The 12,286-nt window shown below is 38.1% G+C and overlaps 1 non-coding gene across 1 annotated transcript; it reads left to right on the forward strand.

The window, feature by feature from the left end:
• Window positions 1–5,125: 5,125 nt before the first annotated feature.
• LOC124527347 (U6 spliceosomal RNA) lies at window positions 5,126–5,232 on the forward strand. Its single transcript, XR_006965811.1, has one exon. It is a non-coding gene; the product is annotated as a U6 spliceosomal RNA (small nuclear RNA).
• Window positions 5,233–12,286: the final 7,054 nt, after the last annotated feature.

Raw genomic sequence — 12,286 nt, forward strand, 5'->3', positions numbered from 1 at the left:
TAAGAAGCCCTACTATAAAATCAACAGAGTAGTATAAAAAATAACAAAGCTGCTCTACTGCACTAGTTTCCAAATGAAGCACGCAGCTATGTTTTGAATGAACAAAGTTCAAGTATTTATGCCTTTATTCTTGCCAAGATTTATTCAAAACATGTTTTGCATGCCACTGGGAGTGAAATTGTATCTGGAAAAGGCAATAATTGGTACTATAAATAATGAACAAATTAGTACAAATTGCCAGGAAACACCTCAAATAATTCTCTGTAAATCACAAAAACATGCAATTGGGTGTATGGCATGTATATTTCAGCTTGTTTCATCAAAAAACATCTTTTTCTTAAATATGTCATGCCAGCTTTAATGCTACTCATGTCTAACTTCAGTTCTGTGATACTGATTTACGTACTTCTAAATTTGGAGGAGACACAATTTTTCAAGGGTTAAAACAAAACAAAGACTACAACTACATAAATCCTCCTTATGCACAGAGAGAAGGGGAGTGAGCTGCTGTGGGAAATATTTCTGCCCATTGTTTCATGAACACAATGAAAAGTATTAAATAAGCAGAAGAGAAAACACTTGGAGTAAACATGGTAAGAGCAGGAGACATGACATTTCTCAATTATTCTGGAACAATAACCTTAAAGGAGTAAGGAATGGAGGCATTATTTGTCTCTTTGATCAGGCTTTCACATATAGTTGACTTCGGTCCCATGGAAGACCCAGTTCCTCATCTACTGGAGAAGGTCTCTGCCCAACCAATGCCATGACCTTGAGCAGCCCAAGGACGCTTTGCTGCTGCCCTTCATCTAATAATTTGAGCATCACTCCTGGATTCCCAGCAGATTTGCTCTAGAGGAAAAGGAGAAAACATTAAACACCAAGCTTGCCACCCACACCTGGAAGGCCTATTTTTAATCAGTTTTTATCACAAGTAATACAGCTAGATGACTTCGTTTGGTTGATAATGGTGATGATGACGATAGCAGAATTCCTGGCACATATTTTACTATTTTATTCTTGAATGGATTTCCTACTATTTTGTTTTAGAACAATTTAGTCCAAATGTATTTATGAAGCATCTCCATGCTCCAGGCACCATAAAAAGACTTGGCCACTAACATATATTCTACTAACTACAGAGCAAGGAGTTCAAAGCCCTCTCTGTTAGTATGCAGATAATGCTTTGTGAGGACCACAGGGAGGAGCCAACGGTGTTAGGGTGGAGAGGGAAAACAAAGGAGGAGGCATCAAATCCAGGATTTCAGGGAAGGAAGGAAAGGGGCATAGAACAGAAGAAAATGAAAGTACAAGTGTGTTGACACACTAGCAGATGGAAAGAAGCTAGATTAAAAAAAAAACAGCTTTGGCCAGATTATGAAATGAAAATCCTTGAATCTCAAGCTGAGAGATTTAGACTTTTTTTTACCCATAGTCAAAGATGGGGGAACTGGGAAGAGGGGAGGAATGCATGAAACTAACATTCACCATTTTTTAATTTAACCTTTAATTTAAAAATGTTTTTATTTATTATTTATTTTGAGAGGGAGAGAATCCCAAGCAGGCTCCACACTGTCAGCATAGAACCCAATGTGGGTCTCGATTTCACAAACCATGAGACCACAACCTGAGTAGAACTCGAGTTGGGATGCTTAACTGACTGAGCCACCCAGGCACCCCTAAACTTTAATATTTTAGTGAGCATTTTAAGGTTCACAACAAAATTGATAAGAAGGTACAGACATTTCCCATATACCCTTTCCCCACCACATGCATAGCTTCATCCATTGTTGACATCTCCCACAGAGAATGGTGCATTTGTGACAATTGATGAACCCACATTGACACATCATCCCCCAAAGTCCATAGTTTACATTATAGTTCACTTTGGGGTTTGGGCAAATGTATTCATCATTATGGTATCATACAGAGTATTTTCATGGCCCTAAAAATCCTTTGTGCCCCACCTATTCATCCTTCCCAACCTCACAGCAACCACTGACTTTTTTACTGCCTCCATAGTTTTGCCTTTTCCAAAATGTCATGTAGTCAGAATCACACTGTATGTAGTCTTGTCAGATTGGTTCTCTCAGTTAGTAACATACATTTACGTTTCCTCCATGTCTTCTCATGGCATGGTAGCTCATTTCTTTTTATTAATGACTAATATTCCATTGTCTGAATGTATGATACTTTTTTTGCCCATTCACCTACTGAAGGATAACTTGGTTGCTTTCAAATGTTAGCAGTTATGAATAAACCTGCTACAAATGTCCATGTGCAGGTTTTTGTGTAGACATAAGCTTTTTTAGTGTTTATTCATTTTTGAGAGAGAAAGCCTGAGTGTGGGAGGGGCAGAGAGAGGGAGAGAGAGAGAGAATCCCAAGCAGGCTCCGTTCTACCAGCACAGAGCCAGATGCAGGGCTCGATCCCACAAACTGTGAGATCATGACCTAAGCTAAAGTCATACACTCAACTGACTGAGCCACCCAGATGCCCCTGGACATAAGATTTTAACTCTTTTGAGTAAATACCAAAAACTGAAATTACTATATTATATGGTAAGCATTCACCATATTTTATTGATTTTAAGATACACGTTTTTCACTTTTTGACAATTCTGGCATTACACTGTATCTTTCAACAGATAGTGTCTCACAACAGGAGTTATGACATAATTGTCATTGAGCATACCTACAGCTTATGTTTCCCTTCTCATGCATTTACAGGAGTGACATATAATAAAAATCTGGAAAAATAATCTAAAAGAGCCTATGAGTATTAAAAGAAAAAAGCCTAAATGATAAGAAATAATTATCTCAGAGTATGTTTGTATATTTACATATCACCAAACAAAAATTTGATAATTTGCTTTAAATAGGTACTAGCTACAATGTTAAGTGCTTAAACAGGAAAGTGACATGATCAAAACTGTTCTTAAAAAATATCTCAAGTGAAATGCTAAAGGATGTATCTAGGAGGGAAAGAGTGGTGTCCAGGGACAAAGCTAGAAGCTATTCTATTAATATAGACAAGAAAAGATGGGCTATGAACTACGGCAGTGGCAGAAGGAATTCAAAAGAATCAAGATTCATTTAAAGGTACTCTTGATTTGAATGTAGTCTGATCAGGGAGAAGATGTTAGAGGTAACTTCTTTTATATTTTTGTTGTGTTGCTTACTTGGTTTTGGTTTTACTGTTGTCTGCATTTCTTACTCATTAAAATCAAAGTTCTGATGTAGGGGCACAATCTTGACAGCCATGCTGTCAGAAAAGGAAACAAATGTCCTTCTACCTTTGGCTGTGTGAGCAGACTTTTTAGACCTCCATTTTATAAGAGAAGTCATGTTGGTCCATCCACATAGTCTCCATGACCTTGAGGGTGACTGATCGCTAATGCTGAGAATCTGATACATAAAGCCACTCATCTAGAAAACCAGCTGAGCTGACAGCTCAAATTTCCCAGGTGATAATCCCTGCCCCCAAAATACTAGGAGAAGTTCTGGAACATTTGTGTCATCCCCAGGACCATTCTGTATTTATTTGAAGAATTAAAGCCATGGTCAAAGACAGAGAGAGAAAGAGAGAGAGAGAATCAAAGCCATGGTCTTCATCATTCTTGACTTTCTGACATTAAATAAGCCTCTTGATTGGCCCATACATGGACTGAAAAAGAAAAACAATGTGTTCATAGTAAACCTTCCACAAATTTAATTCTGTAAAGCTTCCATAGCCCTAGACATTTTTATGACCCTCCTTGATTATGGCACAATAAAGGAAAATAACCAAAGTATGAAAGTTCCTCTTATATCTATTTCCTTTTGGTGTAGTTTTAATTAAACCAACAGGCAGATCTGAGGTCTTTTAGAGAAGAGTTTGATTTTTGATAATGTTGAGTAGAGATGAAATGACCCTCTAAAAGGCTCAAGGTACATAATCACATGCGTGATCACTTTTGGCAAAGAAATTATCTCATGGCTTTGTTTTGGTAACCAGGACACTGGAATCCAGAACTTCCAAGAACAAAGTCTCTGCCACGCCTGGATCATACCAATTTCCAGCCTGCCTGAATAAATGCTGACTCTTAGGAATCAGAAGGGGAAAATTAAATCATTTACTTTTCAAAAAAATTAATAACTACAAATGAGAGTTCATTTGTTCAAAATTTGTGTTAAGATGGACATGTTTCAAACTATACTGACAAACACAGTCTTAGCTTCAAATCCTCCCCTCCCCCATTTGTTAGTTCTTTAACTACAGACTTCTCAATTTGGGGCGCCTGGGTGGCTCAGTCACAAAAGTGTCTGGACTGTTGATTTTGGCTCAGGTCATGATCTCCAGTTCATGAGATGGAGCCACTTGTGGCATTCTGTGCTGACAGCATGGAGCTTGCTTCGGATTCTCTCTCTGTCTTTGCCCCTCTCCACCCCTCAAAATAAATAAATCACCTTTAAAAATGTTTAAAAATTTAATTTAACTAAGTTTCCACTTCATTCTCTTAATTATCACTTGGCTACTCATAATTTTGACAGTGGACCAAATCTAAAAACATATCGGTAATTTTCCTACAAATTTTCATTTGAGGCCCTAACATTTTAGGTCAATTTTTACCCTGTCCTCCCTGTACCTCCCCAGAGAGAGACAATCAGAATCCTGTGCATATGACAGACTCATTAAATTTTTTAGAGTGGCGTGCAAGTAGGGTGGTCATATAATTTACTGTCTGTACCAAGATATTTTTGTGAGTGGAAGAGAACATTACTAATAATTACACAGGAACAATGGGTGTAATCCTGCTCCAGATGAATGGTCATATTTATAAGGCTCTGAGCGATCTGGCCTCTAGCTAGGTGCTCAGCTTCCTCCTTCTGTTATATATATTTTTAATACTATTTGTTTGAACACATTTCTTTGCTGATTTAATAATTTTCGAATTGAACAAAGCTCTTCTTTGGAAAGTCAAATTCTGACAGCTACTTCCAGTACATCACTTTTTTCACTTTTTTTTTCTTTTAACCAAGAGCCACTCACCCAAGTTCAAAAGGAAAATATTTGGTTACATTAATTTAGTATTTTGATCCAATATTTCTAAAAGAGAGAAAGATAATGTGAAAGCATTCGCCTAATGCTCACTACGGCAGTACATATATTAAAATTGAAATGATACAGAGAAGATTAGCAAGGCCCCTGTCCAAGGATGACACACAAATTCATGAAGCATTCCATATTTTTGAAGAATTGGTATGGTCACCAACAGAGAGAGACACTTTTGTTCCTTTGATGTGGCTCACATGAAAGATGCCAATAGCAACACTTTGCCCCCGCCTCTCCAACATTTTTATTATTGGAAAAGGTGACAAACCATGGATTTCTCTTCCCCACAGAAAGGGCATATGCCTCACCATTGCTGGAGAGAGACAAGAGACTGATGGTCAAACAGAGTAGTGGGTATAATGGTCCCTAGGTAAGGTGATTGGAAGTCCCTACTTAATTAAAGATCAATACAGCGCACACACACACACATACACACACACACACACACACACACACACACACACACCAATCTCCAGTCACACAGGTAGCATTCCCCTAGGCATGTTCTGGAGAATATTGCTAGTAAGATTCTAAAAAAAATTCTGTACCCAAGAAGATTCAGGGTAAATACACTGCAGTAGTCTCCTCACTGCAGGCCTTCTCAGAACCATTAATTGTGTATCTCGAAGGGAAGGGTGAGGTTCTGTTGTATTTCCCCAATTTAGAAGAGTCCAAAAAGGAGATTGATGTTTCTTCTGTTCCATGGAAGACTTTTTAGGAAATGCTGGTCAAGAAAAAAATTAAGGGTGCCTGGGTGACTTAGTTGGTTAAACGTCCACCTCTTGATTTCGGCTCAGGTCATGGTCTCACGGTTCCTGAGATCCAGCCCCACATTGGGCCCCATGTCAGGCTCTGTGCTGACAGCTCAGAGCCTGCTTGGGATTCTCTCTCTCCTCTCTGCCCCACCCCCTGCTCACATGCATACTATCTTTCTCTCTCAAAATAAATAAACATTTTTTAAGTTTATTTATTTATTTTGAGAGACAGCAAGCAAGGGAAGGGCAGAGAGAGGGAGAGAGAGAGAGAGAGGAAGAGAGAGAATCCCAAGCAGACTCTGCACTGTCAGCACAGAGCCTGATACAGAGCTCGAACTCATGAACGATGAGATCATGACCTGAGCTGAAGTCAGATGCTTAACTGACTGAGCCACCCAGAAGCCCCAATAAACATTGAAAAAAAGAGAAAAATATATACTTCATCTCCATTAAATGGGCCAAGAGTTTTATTTGTGAGTTACTTTGCTTGTTTCCATAGTTAGTGCTTCAGTATTTGCCTCCCTAAAGTGGTGGTTTAGGCTAAGTTGAGGATAATTACTTCCTTTGTCAATTTACTTCGGCCCCTTGGTGTTGTAATAATTAGGTTTGAGCAGATATATAAGTGTAGCATTAAGACTTGGAGGATTATAAAAATCATTGATATAGTGTGTTTATGGGTAGGAATTTCTCCAATTCCATACGTTATCTCTGAAAGTCTAAAGAATGTATAGCCCTCCACTCAAACGGTCTTTAATAGCCAGCTTCCTCTTTCCCTTTTACAATATATTGTAAATGGACTGAAACCAACCTGAATGTTTCTTTTCTCGGTAATCAGGAGACAGGCCATACTCTCTCTTCATTTGATAAGACAATCAGGAAATGAAATATAAATCCTGGCAACGTTATTGAGATAAATCCTCAAACAAAACTCAGATAAAGTACATGTAAACTTAGAAACTGCATATCCTTTTGGAAAAAAATGAATTTGAAAGGATCCAATAAAAATTTCAGGACCAGCCATTAAAGACAATTTTAAAAAATGGAAATTTAGAAACATTGTCTCCCAGAGTGTGATTTCTGAAAAAGACATAATTTAAACATGAAACTCTTTTGATAAGTGGGTAAGTTATTTCACTCTGCCTTAGAGTTTTAAAATAATGTTCTACATGTTATCTGACAAAACAGCTAAATCTGAAAAAGATCCCAGGAGAAGATTTCTTATTGTCAGGTTTATTCTTTTTCCTTTGTTTTATGGCCCCCAAACTTACCAAACATTTTGCTATCACTAAGCTTTGACTGTGAATTTTTAAGAATATACTTCTAAAAGAAAATTCAATATCAACCACTAAATATTATTATTATCCAAATAACAAATCAAAAGTACTCAGTTTTAGGTAGGTAAGATGCCAAATGTTGACACCTTATTTGGAGAAGCCTTATATTAAAAGCATATTCTTCATTTCTTCATTTGTTTCTTGAAGAACCTATTTTGTAGTGGCTAAGACTTCAGACTTCAAGTCAGAAAGATCTGGATTTAAGTACTAGCTCTATCATGGGATACTTTGATACTGTGCAGATTTCTACACATCTCAAACCCTCATCTGCAAAATGGAATGCTAATGGTGACTCACTTATGAGCATCTTGTAAGGACTTAATGAACAAAAATGTGTAGAGTCTTTGGCCCAAGTGCTGGCATATAGTAAATTCTCAGTAATTCACTATTAAACAGAGATTTTGTACATACAAATGCTTTCCATTAAATGTAGTTTGAGTTGGCTGGGTATTTATCAAGACTCTAGGCCTTCAGTCATTCAGTATTTAGCATGCCTGTTATATATAGTAGACATATATCTTGCTATTCTACAGCTTTTGTATAAGTCACTATTTATCAAGAATCAAGTTTTTACTAGCTTTCCTTTTCCTTCTTACTTTCTTTGCTTTCCTTTTTATCTTCCCCTTCCTGGGAGAGCCATTCTGAAAATTCTACACCTGCTGCTATTGAAAGAAAATCTATAGAGAAAAGAAGTCTAGATGAAGTGAGTTTCAGACTATGCCCATCAGTGTTTCCAGGAATCAAACATTTTGCCCTCACCATCACCATACCCTACTATCACTCCAGGAAAGGAAAACCATGTAAACTGTCACTATGAGCAAACATTAACACCTACTTCCACAGGCCCTTGTATTAATTTGCTAGGGCTGCCATAACGAAATACCAGACTGGTAGCTGAAACAACAGAGATCTATCTCCTCCTGGTTCCAGAGGCTGGAAGTTCATAATTTGAAGTTCAACATTTGAATTCAACATTGGGGATGGGAGACAATTCAGTCCACAACAGTCCTACTTTTACTCATCACTGCGAAGACACGTAAGTTGCTTTCATCCCCCTTTATTTAGACATAGTCTTTGCAGGAGAGGCAGGGGAGGAAAAGGCTCATCTAGGGGAGAAAAATGGGATGATACATATCTGAAGTCGTTCAAATAACATATTTACTTTTTGCACCTTTTCAAACGAAAGATCAAGATAGTTTTTAGAAATTCAAAACACAACACTTATTTCTCATGTGCTTTCTTTCTTACCAATGAACATGTATAGCACCTTCTGTCTTGCATAACACTGACCACCTCCTACGTGGCAATACTTCGTTGTTTACATATTTCGTGTTTCTTATTAAGAATGTAAGTATTGGCGTGCCTAGGTGGCTCAGTCAGTTGAACATCCAACTTTGGCTCAGGTTATGATCTTGCATTTGTGGGTTCGAGGCCCCCATTGGGCTCTGTGCTGACTGACAGCTCAGAGCCTGGAGACTGCTTTGGCTTCTGTCTCTCTCTCTCTCTCTCTCTCTCTCTCTGCTGTCCCCTGCCTGTGCTCTCTTTCTCTCTGTCTCTCAAATAAATAAATAAATAAGCAAACAAATAAATTAAATCAAAACATTAATAAAATTTTTTAAAAAGTTTATCACACTCTTGCCATACACATGAGCAAATTTATGGCTCAGAAATATTTTTCTTCTGGTCCTACATTATACAGAATTTGTGTAAGTAAATATCCTCAAAAATTATGTTTTTCACAGGGAAGAAAGAATTAAATTCCAATTGCCCAGCACTATTACTGGCACAGGTTCATCACATAGCAGATGTTAGTACAGTTTATAGTAATTCTGCACACCACTGGTTAGCAGGTTCCTTAAGGGCAGGAACTAGCATATTTTCCTTAATATATGTAGACCCTGTTGCTACATAATGTTGTCTTGAATTTAGCAGTTGTTCAAGAAATATTTATAGAATAGAATAAGACAGAAATGAATGTGTTAGAAATGTTGTTCAATATAGGATGAGCTCTGAATAACTTCTCACTTCATTTTAACAGATTACCTCTGCTCTCAGCATAACCCTGTGCTGTCCAATACAGTGCAATACAGTGCTGTCCAATACAGTAGCCACGGGCAACATATGGGTGTTTAGTCCTTGAACTATGGCCACTCCAAACTGAGAGGGAGGTGCTGTAAGTAAAAAACATCCACTGAATATGAAAACCAATTTGACAAGAAATTTCATATTAAAAAAATAAATAAAACATTCACTGGATTTCATGGATTTAGTGCAAGTAAAGTAAAATATTTTATTTGCATTTTAAAATATTGATCATATGTTGAAACGATAATATCTTTGACATACCGGATTAAGTGAAACATTATTAAAATCAATTTTTTGTGCTTCATTTGCCTTTTTTAATAGGATGAGCAGAAAAATCTTAAATCTTCTAAGAAGCTGCATTATCTTTTCAGAGTACAGAAGTGATGTGACCTCTTCACTGATACAGGTTAGGTTACTCTGCCTAGAATTACACTATACAAAGCACAGTTACAATTACTATGATCTGCTGAAAGTTTTACAACTTTATTTATGTAGGAATGTTGGCCTTTTAAAAGCTTATTTAGAGACAGAGGGGGAAAAAAAAGAGGTGGAAATGCCTGATGTGGTCCAAACAATGTATTTATTTCTGTAGCACCTATTTAAGACAAGTGGTTGAATACTTTGGAAATTCACAGTGTGATGTGGAATAGTCCAATTACTGTCATGTAGCTTCTTGACAATTTGTTCCTTAAACTGTACTCAGTTGTGGGCCAGATAAATTATAAATTGTTGTGGTTTTGTGGCCTTTATACAGCACGAGTAAATTAAAAACTAGATACTTCATAACAACCAGCTCTAAGAAAAAAGAAATTTGAGCTCCTGTGGCAGCAGTAGTTTTGAGGAATTAAAAAAATAATGCCATAAATAAATCATCTTTATTTAGCCAGCTTTTAAATAATGTTTTAGTAAACTGACATCCACATCAATGGCATTTCAAGGTTGCTGCAAGCACTTGGGTGAGAATAAAATTAGGACCTTGCTTATTTGTCATTGAGCTGGCAACCTTCAAAACTCTCTTTATCTATTTATTAATTGTGTTTCCATATATTAGTTAGCTCTCTTTGTGATTCCTGATATTAACACTCTGAAAACCACTGGCCTCAGTTAACCCCAGTCATTGGATAAGCCATCCACATTAAAGAGTTCACAACACATTTTCGCATTGGATGCAGAAGTCATTTACTTCCACCTTTGGTGCTAACAGGCCACCCATCCCAATTAAATGCAAAAATCCAGAAGCATTTTCAAGTGGTAGGGTATCTTGCTTCAACAGAGACATCACGAAATCTCTTTTTTGTGTCATTTGAAACAGGTTGGATGGGATGAGAAGATGTTCTGTCATGGTTAACAAATGGAAGTGAAGTCTGAGAAAAATGCAAGGGTAGAGACTGAATCAGACAAAACAGCGACCACAGGGGCCATTTCAAAGTAGAGCAATCATGAGTTTGTGAAGAGGAAAAGGAGGCGCGCTTGTCTCTTTAAAAAAAGAGTGAGAAAGTGTCACTTCTCGGAGATGAGTTCTTTAACCCCAGACAGCTGTGAGCAATTTGTCAACTGCTCTGAAGTGTGGCGGAGTCAACCCTTGGGTCTCGGCCACGTGGCTTGGGCACTGGTTTCCGTGAGGCTGAGCACAGAAGAGGACACTTCTGTTCAAGGATGTCCTAGTTGTCATTGCAGTCCACAGAATATCAAAACAGTAGAACGGACACTCTTACAAATCGGATGAACTAGATTAACAGGCACCTCGGTGCATGAAAAAATTAAACCAGCAAACACTACCAAATAAAAGGGTCCACATGGCTCGGTGGAAAACTCACAGCCATTTGCCAAGACTCTGAGTCCAGGCTCCACAATTTGACTTGTCACCTTAGGCAACTCATTTAACTTCTATGAACTTCAGTTTCTTCTGTAAAACCAAAGTAACACACTTAGGATTTAGAGAAATCATGCTACTTAAAGTTTCGGGATTCTATTAGGTCCTTAATATATGTTAGTATCTGTCTATAAAATTAAACCATAGCAATAAATACAGTGAAGAAATAGAAAGGGGATTGTTTTGCATTTACCCTTATAATCTTCGTGATTTGATATAAGAGCAGTGTAATAATATAGAAGCTTTCCTGGGTCCTACTTTCCTTCTTGTGTTTCCTTGTATGCCCTTCTGACAAGAAGCTCAGGATGACAGAGCTAAACTTTGATGTCCACGTGGCCCTTGAGTTAGTCTTCCTCACTACTCATCTTGTCCTCTCCTTTGTTTGCTTAAATTTTTCTGACCTGGAGTCCTGGTGTCAGCCTCCACTCTCACCCTCAATGACAGGGGAGCAACAATCCCACTTTTCCTTCTCCTCTGAGGGCCTGATCATTCTAGGTACCCCCAGAAGGATCATCCAAATGACCTGACAGCCAAGTTCTAACGGCAGCCTGCTATCTCCACTGGACTCCAACCTCCTGGTGGAATCCCCTGAAAGGAGTGTGGCCTCAATCACGGACAAGCTCACCACACCCTTAGAATGCCAGGCTTAGAATGCCTTAACTCTACGTCTGATACCAGTTCTGTCCCTGGGTCCATCCTAGCTCCTGCTTCCTAGCTCCTGCTTCCTTCCTATCTCTCCGTTGAAAAGCCAATCTTAAAAACAAAGCTCCAGAATACACAATCAGAATCCTTAGTAGCTTTACTTCAAATTTTCTTATAATTCTAAGCCTAAAGTTGACTGAATCTTGCAGAGTTGAGGTGAGAATTCAGACACTTTGCTGTAGGGCATGTGAGAGTGAAGGCAAGAGTGGGTTGTGCTTAGGATTTTTAGGGGAGAAAACAAAAAGGCTATTTTGAATCAATAGGTGAAATGCAAACCTACTTCTCATCTTTATTCTCGCTCCTCAGTTCTGAACTGTGCTTAAACCTCCCTTTGGATTAACTTATGTTATTCACCTGGATTTGCTCCATGTGGTACAAGGGGAAGAAAGGGAATTTTCACCCTTTAAACACAGTAATGAAAAAAGTGCCATTCTTTACAACTC

Source organism: Lynx rufus, unplaced genomic scaffold, assembly GCF_022079265.1.
Source record: "Lynx rufus isolate CCGP_SWC_20201006 ecotype Redwood Valley unplaced genomic scaffold, mLynRuf1.p SCAF_5, whole genome shotgun sequence".
Classification (NCBI taxonomy): domain Eukaryota; kingdom Metazoa; phylum Chordata; class Mammalia; order Carnivora; family Felidae; genus Lynx; species Lynx rufus.